Source organism: Macrotis lagotis, chromosome 8 (assembly GCF_037893015.1).
Source record: "Macrotis lagotis isolate mMagLag1 chromosome 8, bilby.v1.9.chrom.fasta, whole genome shotgun sequence".
Lineage (NCBI taxonomy): Eukaryota > Metazoa > Chordata > Mammalia > Peramelemorphia > Peramelidae > Macrotis > Macrotis lagotis.
The window spans coordinates 2239103-2259108 of record NC_133665.1 but is presented as its reverse complement, the minus strand read 5'-3'; the positions used below and the strand labels follow the sequence as shown (position 1 = coordinate 2259108).

General features: G+C 36.7%; 1 pseudogene; it reads right to left on the bottom strand.

Moving 5' to 3' along the window:
* Positions 1-1505: 1505 nt before the first annotated feature.
* On the bottom strand, positions 1506-1890 carry LOC141494691 (large ribosomal subunit protein P1 pseudogene; annotated as a pseudogene).
* Between the last annotated feature and the right edge of the window lie 18116 nt (positions 1891-20006).

The window sequence follows — 20006 nt, the reverse complement described above, 5'->3', positions numbered from 1 at the left end:
ATAAAATTTATAAAATCTTATAAATCTGTTGTATGGAAGACCTTTTGTAACCTGATCTTGTCATATCTCTTCTATTACTTCAAAGTACTTAAAACTGTACTTTAATTATTACAGATTTCTCCAATCTTATTGCTCTTAAATATTCCCTTCATCAAAATTTTATTGATACCCTTTCTCTTTTTAATACTGTAATTTGCAGATATAACTTATGTTACTTCACCCAGTTAGCCTTCCCTGTGACAGTGAAAAGCAAATAAGCAAAAATTGACTCACCAACTATGAGTGACAATGTATTTTCAGCATTTCTCACTCATTAGTTATTGAAGTTACTCAGTACTTGACTTATTTTCATTGTGACTATTTTTGCTGTTTTCAGTTATTGCTTCATTGATCTTATTGCATCAGTTCATAGAAGTCTTCCTATGTTTTTCTGGTATCCAGAATAATTGTTTCTTATGGATCAAAACCCATTATATCCATGTAACAAAATTTATTCAATATTCCCCCAATTGGTAACAATCTACTTTATTTTTTCTACCATAAAACATCCTGAAAAGGTTTTTTTTTGGCATACATAAACTCCTTTTGTTTTTGAGATAAGTAGTAGGATCTTTGAGACTAAGAGGTGAGACTAATGACATTATTCAAATAATTCTAATTTTTTTTTTCACATTTGGTTGAATCAGATCTGTGTCCCTTCTGGCATTGATCACTTCTGTCTTTTTCTCCATCTTTGTCATCTTAGTTCTACTTCTTCATCACTTCAACATTGGCCAAGATAGGAAACAATGTTCTTTAAAGACTTTTTAAAGAAAAAGGTGATAGATTGATTCATCCCTTTGGATTCTACATTGTTTTCCATGTCACTTCCTATAAAAAGGACTTACAGGACAATATCCTTCATTGTTGATATTAGAGTTGCTAATTGGGAGGGAGTCATGGATTTTGTATAATTGTCCAAGTAATACCACAGTCAGAGACTTTTAATCTGGGGTCCATGGACATTAAAAAAAAAACATTCCGGTAATTGTTTTTCAACATAAATGACTTCCTTCATAATGCTATATGTTTTTTTTCTTTGCATTTAAAAGCTTTCTTCTGAAGAGTTCATATGTTTTACCAGAATAACATCAATTAACAAGAAGGTTAAAAACTCCTGCTCAAGGGACATCTGTACTTTTTTCATCAGAAGTCTGGAAGAGTTACTGTGACCCCTCTGTATGTTTTAATACTTTAGGGGTCAGCCTGTTAATCCTTATTTATTCTCACTGCCGCCAGCTGATATTCCTGACTGGGAATTTGTCTATCCCACACATTGCCTACATGGAATGCACTGTTTGGTCACTAATGCATTCCTTTCCTGACCCTTAAGCAAATAGCCCTTTGGTATTTTGTCAGCATTTTTATTACTAATAACTTCCAGAGAAAAAACAACAGTATAAACAGATGGGAAAAGTTGCAGGATCAACAATTAAATGATTTAAAACTGGGACTTTAGACAATCATTTAATTTTTTTTAGTTGAATTAAGCCCTTTATTTAATGTTACAAAAAATATTTAGTCAAACAGACCAAAACCCATGTCATCATCAGACTCCTCGGATTCTTCTTTTTTTGCTTCTTCTTTCTTCTTCTCAGCTGGGGCAGCTGCACTAGCAGGAGCAGCACCTCCAGCAGGGGCAGCACCACCAGCTGCTGGGGCAGGTCCACCAACTCCTACATTGCAGATGAGACTTCCAATACTGACATTAGACAGAGCCTTTGCAAATAATCCAGGCCTGAATGGTTCAACATTCACACCTGCTGCTTTAATGAGGGGGTTAATTTTATCTTCCGTGACCGTAACTTCTTTGTCGTGAAGGATGAGGGCGGAGTAGATACAGACGGCCATTTCGGGGGATGGAGGAGACTTGTTTGTAGTGGTGCTAAGCTGCCGGCTGAAGTGGAGTCACCTCAACACGGCCTTAGCTTCCAAAGAAGAACCGAGCACCTTACAGACAACTGAGGAGAGGTGACAATCATTTAATTTATCTCCTCCCCCCCCACCCCTGCCTCCACCATTTTAGAGATAAATAAACTGAGACCCAAAGATAGCTACTAATTGGCAGAGACAAGATTTGCCTACAGGTCCTCTGACTCCAATTCCAGGGCTCTATCCAAAACTTTATGTAGTCTTCAGAGTATGAAGTTATTCTTGAGTCTTACACAGTGCATTTCCTTGGCTCTTGGGTGAAAATCATCATTGAATGTATGTTTCTACCTAAAAGGGCATCATGCTGTCCTATAAATTTGTATCTCATTTTCTTGCCTCCAAGCTTTTGCTCATGCTATTTCCCATGCCTGGAATGCCCTAAGGCCCTTCTTCATTCAACAGCTCTACCTGTTGAACAAGTAATTATCTTAAAGATTCTACTTATTTATTTAAAATATATTTATTACAAATTAATAAAATTATTTATTTGTAAAAATAATTTATCTTATAATGTCTCCTGTTTTTTACATCATCACAGTTATTCCCAGTATCTTTCCCTGACTGCTCTCAGAGAGCCATCTTATATAACAATTTTTTTAATGAGGAAAAAATATCAGAATGACTAAACTGATACATTAAAAAAAAATCCCCAGTTGATGTATAATACCTGTGGATCTCCCACCTTGAAAAAGGGGTGTGTTTGAGGGTGCCTTCTCATCTCTACATCTTTGCTAAATTCATTTTTGATTATTCTTTTGGTGTGTGATTATTACATTATTGTAATTATCACGTCTATTGTTTTCTTGGCTCTGCTTATGACTACGTTTTTAAAAGTCTTTATGAGAACCTCTCCTTACTTGATCAGGAGTCATCCTACCTTATGGATATCACATAAAATTTTGTATGTGTCTCATAAGAATTTATTAATGTGTAAATAATGATATAAAGGCAGATGTGAAACATTTCTTGCCTTCAAGGAACTTACTTTCTCTGGGGGAAGTAACATACAAGAAATGTGCAATATATACATGTAAATATATACCAAATAGATATGTAATATATACTAAGTAATTAGGATAGGGGAAGAGAGGCGTTAGCAGCTAGGAGAACCAGGAAAGGTCTCATTTAGAAAGAGATATTTGGTAGAAACTAAGAACTCTCAGTGGCAAAGGGGAAGAAGGAGTGCATTTCAAACATGAGGTCAAGCACAGAGGTGTCGAGATGGGAAATGGTGTATCATGTGTGAGAAAAAGTGAGAAGGCCACTTTGACTATACCAAGAGGACATGAAGGAGAGAAATTAACAGTAGATCTAGGAAGGTAGGTTGGAACCAAGTAGTAAAGGATCTTAAATGCCAGACAGAGAAATATGTATTTTATGGTAAAGGTAATAGGTAACTATTAGAGTTATTGAGCAGTGGAGTGACATGGTAAATCCTGTCACACTTTGGCAGCTCTGTGGAGGGTGGTTTGGGGGGGGGGGGGATTTGATATAGGAAGAACCATTAAGGAGGCTATATATCTCATGCATCAATAATTTGTGCTCTTTACATAAGTCCTTCTCCCTTGCTTATTTCTGGCATCAAGATCTCTGGATTTTCAAAGATTATGTCAGGAGAGATCAAGGTATGACAGTTGCTGCCAAGCTGAAAAATTTCAGGTATAGGTTGTATACGCTATCTGAGGATTAGGATAAATTTTTAGAGGCTAATCACCAGGTTATCCATCCAGCAACACATTTTCTCATTATCACAACTTGGAAAATGTGGTATAGTGAAAAGGATGTGAGTGGTACAGAGCTGAGGCTTTTAAGAGTCCTTTTTATGGCAAGGAAGTCAAATCAATCAGTATTTAAATTAATTCAGACTATTCACTAGAAGTGAAGCTGAAGCTTAAATACTTTGGCCACAAAATGAGAAGATGGGAAAGACCATGATGTTGGGACAGATTAAAGGCAAAAGAAAAAGGGAACGACAGAGGATAAGATAAATAGTATCATGGAAACAACAAACATAAACTAGAACAGACTTTTAGGAAAAAAATGGAGTATAGAATGGTGTACTGGGGTCCATGGGGTCAGGAAGGGTCTGATTGAACAATTGACTAATGACAGTTTGGAATCATAGAGTCTGGGTTCAAAGCTTATCTTTGTTATGTGCTCCCTGTGTGATTTTTGTCATAACATCTTGGGACTCAGTTCCTTATTTAAAATTAAGGGGTTGATTAAAATTCTAGTCCAACCTGAGGAGTTTTGAACCTGAAGTTCATAGGTTCCCTAAAGGAGTTAGTGAACAAGTTTTATGAAATTGTGAACTTGAATAAATGACAATTATTTATTTTAATATAATCAGTTTTCTACTTAATTCTATGTTCTTTCACATATGTATTTAAAACCATTATTCTGAGAAGGGATCCATGGTTTTGGTACATTTGACAAAGGATTCCATGATACAAAAAAAAGGTTAAGAGTCACCGAACTATATGTTCCTAAAAAAATCCCTTGAGTTTCTAAATTTATGATCTTATAAACCTAATAAATCCCTAAAGGGTTGTGATCTGTGACCAGAATGGGGAATACACACACAAATGTAATCCCAAAACTTTTAGATATGTGTTTTATGCTTTCCTTTAAACTCTAGATTTCAAGGGGTCAGGGTCTTACTTAAAGTAAAATTGCCCCTCAAGGGGCAACTATATTATACATTGAATAGAGTGTTAGGCTGGAAGTCAGTATGACTCATCTTCCTAAATTCAAATCTGGCTTCAAAACCTCACTAGCTGTGTGACCCTAGGGGAAGACATTTAATCCTATTTGCCTCCATTTCTTCTACCTGTAAAAGGGTTTGGAGAAGGAAATGGCAAAACCCAAGTGGGATCACAAAGAATCAGACATGACTGATAAATTACTGAACAACAGCAAAAATTTCTTTCAACACACAGAAGACATTATATTTTGTTAAATTGAATTAATCACTTAGTATTTCTGAGTTTTACTTTCCTCATTCATTCTACAAATATTTACAAAATATCTTCTTAGTGTGTTCATCAGACATATCCAGATAAGGCAATATCAGTTCTTGGATATATGAAACTTATTTTCTATAGGGAGCAGGGAATAGAGTTGGCTATAATATATGTACACAGATGAGTCTAATATAATATGGAGTATAGTGGTACAAATGAGAAATTCAAGAAAAGGTCTTAAGGAAAATTTGGGAAAGGAAAGAAAATGTTCACTGAGGGAGAAATCAGGGAAAACTATATGGAGGAAGAAGCATCTGAATTGACCTTTGAAAGAAGGTAAGGAATCTAAAAAGGGGTAGAAAGGTTTCAGGAAAGGTGGATGGCATGTTCAAGAGGTGAAATGTAGAATTTGGAAAATAGGTTATAGGATTAAAGGAAAGCAGGGTCATGATTTAGACTGGAAGGAATCTTTTCTAGCCTAACTCTCTCATTTTGCAGACAGTTAGCAGTCTAATTTTCTTGGAACAATGAATGTAGGAAGTATGGCGTAAGACAAGAAAGATAGGTTATGGAGAGGCACTCTATAGCCCAGATGAAAAATTGGTACTTTAGCCTAAAGATAATAAGAAGGAAGGCTTTTGAGCAAAGGAGTAACTCAGTCAGATCTGTACTTTAGGAAGACCATTTTTGCCAATGAAGGATCAAGAGGTGAGAGACTAGAAAAAAGAAAATGAGTATAAAACTATTAACAATAATATAGGAAAGAGCTGATAAGGAAATGAACTAGGGTGGTAGCTCTATTTGCTTGTAAAAAAGTGAAGTGTAAGAGATGTTGTATAGTTTGTACTTTCCTCTCAGTCAAAAAACACATAGCTATCCTCTTCATTGTCAATTGGAGTGTATGTTGGTATGAGGTTCTGCTTTTAGATCCCTAGATGTTTGTTATAGGGAGGAAGCAAGGTGACTCAGTGGTTAGAACACTGGAACTGGGGTCAGAAAGACCCAAATTCAAAAATGGCCTTAGATACTGATTGGCTAGATAACCCTGGGTAGGTCATTTGATCTCTTCTGGATAATCCATTGGAGATGGAACTGGTAAACTACTCTGGTATCTTTGCCCAAAAAAATCCAGTATAGTCTACAGGATCAAGAAGAGTTGGACATGACTGAATGAGGAAACAACATTGAGAATGTAACAAGGTATTGATTGAGATTTTATATATATATATATATATATACATATATATGTATATATATATGTATATATATATATATATATATATATATATATATATATATATATATAGAGAGAGAGAGAGAGAGAGAGAGAGAGAGAATGAATTAAGAAATGTTTGTTTATAAGAATGGAATAGAACCTGAGGAAATGAGTGTTGGGGGTAAGGAGTAAATATCCAGATATGAACCCTTATTATAGTCTGTATTCAAAGTGAGTGAATGAGTCTTGAATTGGGGGGGGGGGGATATATTGAGAGGTAGATCTAAGGTAAGCCAGAGGCAAGGCTCTTCTGCATGTATAACTGGAACCAGAAGTTGTGTGACACAGTCCTGGTGCCATCTTGTGTAACAATATAAGTATTTTGAGAGCTGTGGTGAAAGAAACATTGAGGAAGCTGCATATATGTATGTCATAATTTTGAGCTCTTTGAAGTCTCCACACATGAAAAGAGAGCTAAGATGATAGACTCAGAGCTTATCTAAGAATATAATAACCAGTAAGCAGTGACATGCCTGTGAGTGCATGTGAATGGATTTGGCTTACATTTAGACTCAGAGACCTGGAAAGGGCAGGCTTCATTCTTAACTCTAAAAAGTTATCTTGTGGAGGGACTAATCTTGATAAAACTGAAAGAAGATAGATTATTCAGTGAGTTCTCTTTTTCTTTGTTACCAATTCATCTTCTTTCCTCAGTAGACATGTCCTTCATAAAATACTTTATTTTGGTTCTTCACAGTTCCTTATCTGTTATGTATTATTGCTAGGTCACATTATACCATGTACCCTTCTATTGCCATTTGACTGATAGTAAATTTAAATTTTTTGTAGACTGTAGCAGCCCATCATTTGCAGCCATGCTACAATAATGGCATGTTTTAAAAAAATGAATCCTTGTTTCAGGAAGAAATTTGGGTATTTGAAGAAATTTCAGAATGTTCTGATGAACTTGCTTATCTCCTCTTTAATTCTGAACCCAACTCATTTGTGGTGTATGACTAAGTGACGATAATATACATACAGATACTGGACCTTTGATTTTATTGGAATAAGAAATTCTTTGCATGAAAAATCTCCAGATAGTCGAACTGTTTAGCACATTCTTTGCAATTTATAATTTCAGAGAGTAGTTTGAAGACACCAAGAAATTAAAGGTCCTGCCCTCAGTCACATATCCAGTATGTGCTAGAGACAGATCCTGAACTGAGGGTCTTCCTGGCTCCAAGGCAAGTTCTATTTTCACTGCACCAAATTGCTTCACTGGTGGTTGAAGAATACGTTTTTCCTCTACATGCGTGTCATAATTAGCATGCATGACAGCAAGGGAGGTATCTTTTTGGCAGACTTATGGGAGGACATGAATAAAAGTCTGTCAGAATGGGAAGACACTGATGAGTTGCAGTCTGCTTCATGAGAGGCAACATCATTATCAGTGAGCTCACATACCCATTCAAGGATGAATATTTAATACTAGGTCACATTTATATTGTACTTTGCCAAGTACTTTTCTCATGTCAATCCTGAGAGGTTTGGGAATGAGTTTATCCAGGCTTTCTTCATAGACTTGAATGGCTTAGGGGGCTTTGGGGCCCTTTAACTTAGAGTTCTGCCTTGGTTCTCTGCTGCTCCTGGCTCTATTGAGATCATTTGGGGAAATTGTATCCCCTCTTGGCCAGCAATGGCCCCAGTGGCTGAGCAAGGCAGCCTCTCTGCAGAGTTCATCTGCATGCACAGCCTGGAAATGATGTATGAGCCCATCACTTTCACATAGCAACATATTAAAATTTACATCAGAGATCCAACACCTGGCGAGTTTTCATTATCACAAGCATGATCCAAAGAATGAGCGGAAACCTTCAGACACTGACCTGGGAATAACATCATTCCCCTCAGCCCCTGCCCCTGCCCGCCCTGCCCTCACTAGGGACCAAACTCATTAGAGTCAGAGCTCAGCTAATTGCATGCAGAACAGACTCAGGCAAGAGTAGGGCAGGGCCAGTGCCCAGGACCTGCTCTGCATGCAAGACTAGGTGGTGATATAAGTGGCTGCAGAGACTGATGGGGAAGGAGCCTTTTCACTCCATGGTGAATATTAGACAATGAGTGTGGTTGTTTTCTTGGTAAAGAATCCCATTAAAGAGTATCAATAAAACATGAAAGATAGCAACCCCTCCCCCACATATAATAAAATGCCATTTTCCCCCTCCAACTTTCAGTAGTAATAAAAATGTTATTGAAATCAATTCTATCTCCTTTAGGTCTTTTGTTTTGATTCCTCTCATTATCTGCTTCAAGTCCCTGACATATCCTGAAATGAAATGTTCACAAATGCTGATTCAATGTTGTACTGGCAATAGCCCACTGGAAATAGGTAACCATAGAAGGTGGGATAACAGGTTCTGTTCTGGAGAAGACCTGGAGAATTCATCTTGTTCATGCCCCTGCCTTTTCTGCCCATAGATAGTCTCCATTTTAATTTGTCCAGGGAGAGCCTATTCTGCAGATTTCTTGTAGCACAAATCTGCAAACCTGCATGCCATGATTCCAGAAATTCCCAGGAAACTCTTATAGGTATGGATATGCCTATGCACAGCTTTGTGCCTCAGTTTTCCTAACTGCAAATACAGAAGCATAGACATTTGGAACTGGAAAGTTAGAAATCTCCTACTACCATGGTTTCCAATTTTAAATGTTTCCAATTTTAAAGGGCTTTGGGCCCCTTTCAACAAAAAATATGCTCTGAATTTGCAAGATAATTTAATATACAACTCAAAATATTATTTACAATTATATATACTGCTTAAAATGTCATCATTAACGAATTTTTAGCAGAAACTCCTTGGACCATGAACCCTAAATCTATAAATCGCCAAATGAGTATGACTACTCTAACCCATGATTCTTTGACTTCATAGGTGTCCTGACCAGGATTACAACAGTTAGTGACCAAGCCAATACTAAAATAATAACTTCATATTCATATAGTGTCTTAGGGTTTATGAAGCACTCTATAGGTATTGCCCCATTGATCCTAGGAGTGCTATTATTAACTCCGTTTTACCAATGAGGGAACTAAGGTTTAGAGAGATTGTGACTTGTCTAAGGTCCCATTGCCAATATTTGTGTGGGACACAAATTTTTATGACTCACAATATAGTACTTTGTTCATTGTCATGCTTACTATAGAACTGTCAGAATTAGAGTCATAAAAAATGTTAGAAGTCAAAAATTTTATATCTTCCCTTTCCTAACCATACTCGAGCATCTCTGATAAATGGCTATCCAACCTTTACTTGAAAACTTCTGACTATAAAAATCCCATTCTGTTCTTGAATGAATCATGAAAAAGCTTTTGCTTATATTGCGATAAACTCTTTCTTCTTGTATCTATATCTGTGATCCTTAGGTCCTTTTCTTCATTATAAAGTCACACAGAGTAGGTCTATTTCTTCTCTTATTCAGCTGACTTTTAGAAAAACAGTCATGGTCATCAGATAGGTCCCTCTTAAATCTTCTCTGACTTAAATGACCCAGTTGATTCTACCCATTTTCATAAAATGAGTCCCTTCAATAACCTGATCATTTTCCTCTAGATTAATCCATCTTAACAGTATCTTTCTAAAGAAGTGGGTCCCAGAATTTAATAGAGTGTCATAGGTGTAATCTCAGTGTAGTCCTTTACCTCCCTTTCCCTGTATTCTTAAAAAAAATTATGAACTTAGGTCATCAAAAAACCCCTATTTATAAATATAAAGAGAAACAAAAAATTATTTATGGATCCATAAATTTTGTGATGAATTATATACATTGTAATGACAGCTATAGTTCTATGAATGAATATAAGATTTATTAATTTTTGGAGTAGCTAATCACAGAAGTCATGAAAGCAAGAGTTGGAAGGGACCTTAATAATGCTCAGTTTCAATAATGTCATTTTATGGGACGGCTAGGTGGCATAGTGGATAAAGCACTCTCCCTGGAGTCAGGAGTACCTGGGTTCAAATGTGGTCTCACACTTGATAATTACCTAGCTGTGCGGCCTTCGGCAAGCCACTTAACCCCATTTGCCTTGCAAAAAAAAAATGTCATTTTATAACTGAAGAAACTTAGGCTCAAAGAGAGGTCAAAGGATTTGCCTAAAACCATAGAGGTTACTGATTTATTTTTGGTCAATTAAAACCTTTAAGTTTATTTCATAAAACTTTTTTATCTACATAGTCCATTTTTTTGTATTTGTTGTGCATTTGATTTTTTTGAATCTAAGTATAGCACATTATGACCCTCCTTATTAAAATGACCCATAAAAAAGAAAAAAAAATTGGGGTTAAAAGTTTGTAGAAAATTTGACAAGAGTTCCAATTAAATCAGTTTTTCCTAAGGTCATTTAAGGATTAAATTGGATTGAAGACAACAAATATATGAAAATTGGAAAAGATCTGTAAAAATTTACATAAAAAGCTATTTTCTCTATAAATGGTAATGCAATATTTGGTTTTTAACATTAAAGTTCCCAATTTGTTGCATGAGAAATAACACAAAAGAAAACAAAGATGGTAAGAGCTGAGTTAAACCAAGTATACAAACAGAAGGTTAATTGTGTAGGTCACATAGTTTTGAGGGCACTAAGGAACTTATTCTTTGGATAATTGAGAGGAAGGAGAATTCCAAATGCTTGGGGGGGGGAATCTCATAGACATTATTATAACTGAATAACATGATTGAGAAAATATCAATAATTACTCAATATATATATTTTTTCCCATCTACACGAGTATTTATGAGACAAATCTACACACATGTTGAGGACATTCTTGTCTTTAAGAAAGGAATAGGCAAATGTTTGCAGTTGACATTTTATAGCAGAACACATTTTTACAATCACATAAAGGTGTTGATGATACAAACCTCTACTTCATTTATTGTTAGTTGACAATTTCAAAAAATTTAGAACCATAAAGATTTTCCTCCAACAAGTTTATTTCCCATACAGTTGGCGATACTGTGAAGGATTCCTTTAAAGGAATAACAGAGATAGCTTTGATGATTGATTATTAAAATTAATACATATTCATTGAAATTGTTTTGCTACTGTCATGAAGGCTCTATAGGCAAAAATCAAATGAAGGAAATTCCTAATAGATAATGAAAGCCTAATCCTGTTTATAGATACCATTGTACTTATTTCATTAAGCACCAAACTTTATGTCCTCTTTTGAGATTCATACTAATTCAAAAGAGTTCCACCTTACTAGCCACACGAGAAAAACACAAGTGGATGATTAACTCTTACTGTCCAGATATTATGATATGCATTTGGATAATCAGACTGTAAAACCGGCCCATCAATATATCTTGGATAGACTCTGAAGGTGAACAATGCACTAAATCCAGAATAGAACATTATGAGAATGGAATGAATAACTTTTGGCTAATTGTGTAGTTCTTTTAGTGACCCCCAACTGCTTCTTGATACAAAGACTCATATTCATGAAGGTAATATTTTTCTAGAGATGTCACATGGCTCCTAGTCAAGGAATACCATTCTTTTAAGACTTAAAGTTATGAACCACCCAAAGTGAAATGAAGAAGTATACTTCAGTGAATGGAACCCATGGGAACTGGCATAAAAGATATTACTGGACTGATGAATGTAAAGGACTGATGCATGTAATTGGTCAGTTATATAGTGAGATAAAAGGATAATGATTGAACAACCCATGCTTCCTTAGGAATCATGAAAGGTCAAGTAAATTGAGGAAGATCCCTACAATGTTGAATGAGCCATGTTTGGGTAAGATTATAGAAGGATGTGGATAAGAATGACAGCTTGAGAAGTTATAAAATGGTTTGTGATCTGCATTAGTGAAGAGATTTTTCTGTACTGATGATATCATAGTTTCACTAAATTATCAAAGTTGATGCAGATGGGTAATTCAGTCCTGGACCAGGAGTAAGGAAGCTATGGGTTCAAATCTGGTCTCAGACATTGCCTAGTATGTGCTATGTGAACTTGAACAACTCACTTTACATTTGCTTCTATTTCTCACCTGTAAAATGAACTGGAGAAGAAAATGACAAAACCATTCTGGCATCTTTTGAAAAGAAATCTCCAAATGAGATTGTGAAGAGTCTGACTAGATTGGAATGCCTGAATAACAGCAAAAATAATAGCATTTACCTCCAAGATGGTATCAAGTACAATAATGGGTGGATCAAATGAGATAATACTTATTAAGCTCTTAGTACAGTACCTGAGAAATAGTAAGCATATATTAGTTAGTTATTCTTATTGTTTTTGTCAGTTTGGCTACTTATTGTTCTCCATCCATGGTTTTCTATCTCTTTCCTCCTTGCACAAGCTACCTGCTACTCCTAGAATTCTTTTCTCACCTTCATTTCTTAAAAATCTCTCTTTTATGACTAAGAAGACATTTATTAATAGGAGGCTTTCCTGATTCCCTCATGCATGAGTGCTTGTACCCCCTTAATGCAAATATTTTGTATTTACTTTTTGTATGTATTTGGAATTTACTTACATGTTTAAGCATTTTATTCTCCCCATAGAGCATAAGCTCCCTGAAGGCAAAACATATTTTAACTTTGTCTTTGCATCCCCATCCTCAAGTTTAGTCTGGCACTTAATAGGTGCCAATTTTTTGATATATTGAATTCAGTCTCCAGGATATCTCTCACCCATTCCCTTCTCTCTAGTCTATTCACACTGCAGCCACATAAGTTCAAACCCTCATTACCTTTTACTTGGACTGTTGCAGAAGTTACCAAATTTGACCAGTCTCCTCCTCCTCTTCCCCCCCAATAATTCTTTCACAGCTATCAAAAGCATCTGCCAAAGGCACAGTCTGACTGTGTTACTCACCAGCTCAGAAATTTTCTAGGGTTTTTCATTGCTGATAAACTCCTTAGCCTGGCACTTAATTCAGGTACATATTATATCCCTCTCAGAAAATTGTCAGCTTTTTACTGGGAGGTATAATAGCACTTTTTATTTTTGTGTTCCTAGTGCATAGAATAAGTATATATAGTAGATGCTTAATGGTGTTAGATTGAATTGAATGATAGCCTTGTTCTGCTTATAGACTCAAAGATAAGATCACAGCAAAGGAATGAGGAGGATCCTTGGTTATAGCCTCTCAGCTCTGATCAAATCAAAGATCAGAATCCCAGTCACTCAACAAGTACTTATTATGAGATTATGTGTTTAGTGCTGGATCACAAAGAAAATTTGTCCTTGTTCTCAATGAGTTTGCATTATAATGGAGGAAAAACTGGGTACAAAATAAGTTACATACAGAATTTATAAAGGTAATATGAAAGGTGGACCTCAAGACATAGGATAGAGAACTCAGGGGAAAAAGAACAAAAATTGAGAGGTCCCCTCAGAAAGACTTGGAAAGGATTTAAGGATAATTATGCTTACAGAGGTCTGAGAAGTAGAGGTGAAATAAAACTGGGTCTCTTAAGTAAGCATTAACTTCCACAAAGAAATCACTGTTCATAGCAAAGCAGACTTTAGTCAGGCTCTGGGGCTGGCAGCACCTGTGCAAAGAGGCCAGAACACACATTAGAGCTGTTGACAGTTGAGTCATGTGTGTCTGGGACATGAGCCCAGGGTTCCAACTTTGCTGGAAGCAAGCAGAAAAATTCATTCAACATCCTGTGCAGAAATTGGCTTGTCTCAGGCATTTCTTTCCCAAACATCATTGCAGAGTTCTTTAGCAGCTATTAATCTTTCAGGTCTGGTAGGAGGGAGGGGGACCTGAGCCCAAAGATGGCATGGCTACTCTCTATCTTAGTTTTCGGTATTTTGAGGAAAGGATTGGGGAGGGCCAGAGCTCTAACATGTACTTCTGGTGAACATTTTCCAGGGGCTTGCTATTGAGACCCTCTATGAGGTCATGGGTGCAGAAATAGTTACTCTACAGGGAACCATAATCTCATTAGTTTCCTGGCATGTACTCTGGATGAAATGAAGAAAACAGAGAGATAGAGGGAAATCCAAAAGGGTAGAAAAGACTAACTTGTCCTCTGACATTGATAAGTAAGCCAGGAAATGGGCTAAAAATTGGAGGTTTAAAAAAACAGAATCCTGTCTTCATAGAACTTTCAATCCCACAGGGAGATAATTAGTCCATATACAGATTTTATACAAAATAAATCTCAGTTAATTTTAGGAGAGAAGGTCCTTGAGCAGCTGAGGGATGTAGAAGATAGGACTTTAGCTTACTCTTTTTCCAAATTTTCCAATTGATTTTTAAACTTCTTCCTTATTTCTTCAAGGGAGTCTTTCTGTGCTGGAGACCAGATCATATTCTCCTCAGAGGTTCTAGGTCTCTTTCTGAGTTAGGGTCTTTTCCTTGCAAGAATTTTTCTATGGATACATCTTTCCGCTGACCTTTCTTCATTTTGCTAAGACCTTGAGTTGGGGAGGGGCTGGTTCACAGAGGTTTGGTGTTGGGATCCCTAGAGGCTTTACTCACTGAGTGCAATACCTCCAGTTGGCCAGTAGGAGGTGCTGGTTGCTTTCCTCTAGCGAGTCTGTGACCTTGATTGAGGCCTTCTCCCTTAGCCTGGAGGGAGTGATTGAAGCTGTTAAATACTTTTGCCTTCTATCAATGTTGGGTTTTACCCTGGGGTGAGGTCATCCCTCTCCCTATTGTCAGCTGGGCTGGTTCTTCTGCTCACACACCTGTGCCTGGGGCAAAAGTAGTTTGTAATTCTGTTTGTTCTGGGAAGAGGCCTCAGCCAAAATGGAGGTGTGGACTCAGAGTTCCTCAGACCTGAGGAGCCCAGGGATGAAGAGACCTCAGCTCTCTTGCAGCAGAACTCCAGAAGGTCAGCGCCAACACCAATGCCTCTGTTCCCCAGTAGACCCAAACCACCATGGTCTAGCCCGGCTGCTGATCAAGCAGGTCTAGGGCTCCAATCCATCCCCTAATCAGGCTGATCTGCCTTAGACTCACCCACAGCTGTGGAAGACAAATCCTAAGGTAGATGTTCTTTTTTCTGGGTTTTGTGGGTTGCATTTCTGTTAAGAGGTTTGTTTCATATCATTGATGGGGACAGATCAGGAGACTTTAGAACTGTGCCTGTCTTTTCTCCTCCATCTTGGCCGGAAGTCTAGACTGACTTTAGCTAAGTCTTGAAGGATAACAGGGAATTCAAGAGATAAGAGTTGGAGGGGGCACTTTAGGGCAGGGAGGACAGGCATGGTGGAGACAGGAGATGAAAATATTGAATGTGTGGAACACCAAGGAGGCCAACATAGCTAGACTATAGTTTGTATCAAAAGTATGGAAAGAAGTAATGTATAGGAAGACTGGAAAGGTAGGAATGGATTAGGTTGTGAAAAATTTTAAATACCAAACTGAGTTTATTTATTTATTTTTGTTTTAAAGGTAAGGGACAGGCCACTAGACCAGCAACATCTTGAGCATTAGGTTTGGAAGGGAGCCCTGAAATCAGTCAATCAATTAAGAGGCACTTATAAAGTGTTTATTATATACCAATGACTATAGTAGTTACTGGAGATACAACATTAAAGAATGAAACAAAGAAAACTCCCTCCAGAAGCTCATGTTCTAATATGGGACACAACATGTACATACATCAATATATAAAGAATAACTCAATACAGAATACATAGAAAGTGGTAAATCATGAAAGGAAGACTATATCAACATTTTTCCAACCCTTTTATTTACAGAGGAAGAAACTGAGAACCAACAAGTCCATATGGTTCACTAATGGTTGTGTAGGAAGCAAGGATTTTTTAATACATACAGAACATTCAAACATGATTGGGAACATTGGGTCCCAGGTTTGAAATAGGTATAAAAAATAACACTTACCTACTAGGGTTGTTGCAGGAATAAAATAAGGTAATAGGGTAAATTCTTCCAACACTGCTATTATTGTTGTTATTATTACTATCATTATTCATATGATTTTTAACAAAGCACTTTTCTTCTCTGGGGCCCAGTTTTTTGCTCTTGAAAATGAAGTTTGCTCTAGACAATCTAGAGTAGTTCTTTTATGCTCTAACAGTGTATAATTCCATTGGCCCTAGTTTACAAACTTCTGCTTAAGGTATGAGAGTAGGTCAGTAGAATTGCCAGAGAGAGAAAATCCTTACTCAGACTTGACAAGAAACGGAAAGGTTATTGGAAATCATAGGATCTCAGAGCTAATGAAATCTACACTGATGGATAACCAATGGTCTCTCAAGGCAGTCCATTTCATTTTTGGATAGCTTAATTGCTTTGAAGCTTTCTTCTTTCACTGAGTCTAAATCCCCCCCCCCCCCCCCCACCGATTCCATCTATTTTTCATAGGTCAACCTTCATGGGTCATCCAACATTATGCAAAAAGACTATAGATTGACTCAACTCCACTGCATAACAGTAGAAAGATCCAGAATTAGATTGTTCAAAGACTAGAGGGGAAGGGTAACCAATGTTTCTTATACTTTAGGCAACAACCTTTGTGCCTTCAGATTTCTTTGTCTGACCCCTTTTCTAACATACTTATCATGCACTTCCTAATATTATTGTTCGTTATCTCTGTATTGCCTTATCTCCTTCTAGTATAGTGTCTCATCTATACCTTAAGCTTTTTCCATAATTCAGCATGGTAATTTATTTGTGATAGATAATAAAAACAGGATTTATTTAATTGAATTATATACAATTACCAACAGACAGCCTGTAAGAAGGAGTCATCCCTGGGTCTGGAATTTGAGGAACTAGGTTCAAATCCAGGCTCTAATACTCATTTCCCGTGTGACCTTAGATAAGTCACTTAATTTTGCTGGGCCCTAGTAGGGGGATTAGACTGAGATTTTTCTAGCTCTAAATCTGTGTTCCTAAATGTGAATGATGCACTTTTTCACTGACTATTTAATGTTTGTTAAACATCATAAAGTCATTATCTCATGAGAGTCTCACAATTTAATAGATACTCTTATCTCAGTTTTACAGATAAAAAAACACATTAAAATTTATTAGTGGTCATATGGCTAAAGTTATTTTGTTTCTTAGGTTGTTGTTATTTTAGTGTTTCAGTTGTGTCTGATTTTCTGTGAAATCTTGGATTTTCTTAGCAAAGATACTGGAATGGTTTGCCATTTCCTTCTTAAGCTCATTTTGTAGTTGGGGAACTAAGGCAAACAGGATCAAGTGACTTGCCCAGGGCCACAGGGGTAGTAAGTGTCTGAGGTTGGATTTAATTTTTTTTAGGTTTTTACAAGGCAAATGGAGTTAAGTGGCTTGTCCAATAATTACCAGCTAGGTAATTATTAAGTGTCTGAGGTTGGGATTTGAACTCAGGTGCTCCTGACTCCAGGGCTGGTGTTCTATTCACTGTACCACCTAGCTGCCCCCCTGAGGTTGGATTTAGACTAATGAAAATGAGTTTTCCTGATTCTATGCCTAGTGTTCTTTCTAAACTGTGTCACCTAGCTGCCCCTGTTTTTCAGATAGAAGACAAAATTCACCCCTAGAATCTGTTTCCCTTATCTGTTATATATAACTCTTTTAAAAAATTACATGCTCAATATCCATCATCACCACTAATAGACTTCCCCTCTTATATCTAACATGCAGAAGAAGGAATTTCTTAAATAAAATTTTAATTAGCAGCATAAAGCCCATGATATATAAAAAAATGGAGCACTGATCCAAAAGTCCCTTAACATTCTATATGATCTTGGGCAAATCACTCAATTATTCTGGGTCCCAGTTTCTTCATCTGCAAATGAGGGAGGAAGATCTGGTGACCTCTAAAGTCCCTTCAGGTTATAATTTTATGATCCCAATGGTTCTTCACAGATGAACAAGACATGGGATTAATTCATGATTCCAGAACAAGCAACAGAAGAATCCTTGCAGAATCTTCTACTTAGGAAAGAAATGTTGCTAGTACTCTTTATGTTTAAGGAAAATGATATCCAGCATTTATTTTAGTAAGCCCTTGACTTTGAGTCATTCTTAGAGGTATACTTCTTTTCAACCATTGCTTCTTCATTTAGGACATTTGTAAAATTGTATTTAAGACTGCTAATGAATTTTCTCTATTGCAATTGGTCCCTGATTGTCATTTCTATTTCCACCATTCTATTTCACATTTTTGGCCACATTTTTCTGGGATGATTGCAGCAACTTCTTAATTTGTTTCTCTGTCCCCATTCTTTCTTCTCACTAATAGATTTCAACATCCGGATTAATCTTACTAAAGATCATTTTTCTTAAAAAGTGCTCTGATTGTTCTACTCTGCTGCTCACAAATCTTCAGTGGTTCCCTGTGGCCCACTTAAACCCCAAACTTCTCTATCTGATTTTCAATTTCCTATACTATCTGACCCCAAGCTACAATGTTTCTTCCTGCTCCTTCTCATGTACACAATTTTCTACCCAAATTGCATGTTGCCTCTCTCTGAAAAAGTGAAAAGATATTTGACTTCTCTGTCTGTTTTTTATTGTAATTTACTTTCTTTGTATGTCAGAATGCTCTTTAAGAACTCTGCTAAAATTGTTGGAGGAATATGACTTTTTCTTTTGCCCTAGAGGATGATGACAATTGATAGGTTCTGATGCTTGTCTTGGCATCAACTAGGGTTTGGTTGATTTATTTATTGGAAATATGATACAGTTCAATAATGGGTACAGATACTATGACTAGATTGTTGAAAGGCAAGAGATTCAAGGAGTAGACATAATAAGCCATTTTGTAAAAAAGATAACTGCTTATTCTTCTATGCATCCACATGAGAGAAAGGGAACAAGATCAGAGAAGGGCACAGATCAGTGGACATATCAACATGTGTTTTTTACTTTTTATTTAACACTTATTCTATAACAGACACTATGTATACAAAGTCAAAATGAAATGGTTTTGGTAGAATTCCATGTTACAAATATGAAGTTAGTTTAAGTCTAGGGGAAAGTCGTGGTTTAAATCACTCTGGTCCCCAGGGAGGAAAAATGGCTATTAGAGATTAGACTCTATCTTCATTTACATTTATATCTATCTCTAAACACTGGCATCTTTGTGATTAGGGCAAAAATCAAACATCTTGGAAATGTTTTAGTAACAAAACAGAAAATTATAGTATCTTTGATTTAACTAGTACTAGGAGGGGAGGTTTAGGAAAGAGTAGACCTCTCAAAACTTAAGTGCATGGATACACTGGTGGCACCAGTCCAAGTATTCTGCTCTAAGATGCCTCCAGGGTCAATGACCCTCCTACATCTCTCTTTTTGGCCTCAACTCAGTCCTATCTTATCTTTCTTCTTTGTTGATTGCCCCTGGGCTACTGTTTCTTTCCAGATCATCTCTGCTTCCAGCCCCTTAGAGTCTATTTTGTTCTGAGATAGCATTTTCTTTTTTATACAGATATTTTCAAATGTGACCAAGTTTCTCATACAGTAGATTTTATTGATTTAAAGAGTTGTAGAAACCCCCTTTCATATCCAGATATAGATTGATTGATTTGTTAAAAAGACTCCTTACCTAACAAATCAATGAACCACCTCTCTTAAAATAGAAACATCTATTTAGAGTGAGTACCAGGAGTCATGGAGATTAATCTCATCATTTTACAGACTAGGAAACTGAGGCAGAAAATAGCTGTTTTGCCCAAGGTTATATGGTTAACAAACATTTGGAGCAGGATTTACACTCAGTTCATCATGACTTGAAGTCCAACACTCCAATTTTCATGCTACCAAGAAAGGCACTTATAGACTCTTGACACAGCCAGACACAAGTCTATTCCAGTTAACTACTGCTTGCCATCCTGGGAGGGACTACTTTTAGCTATT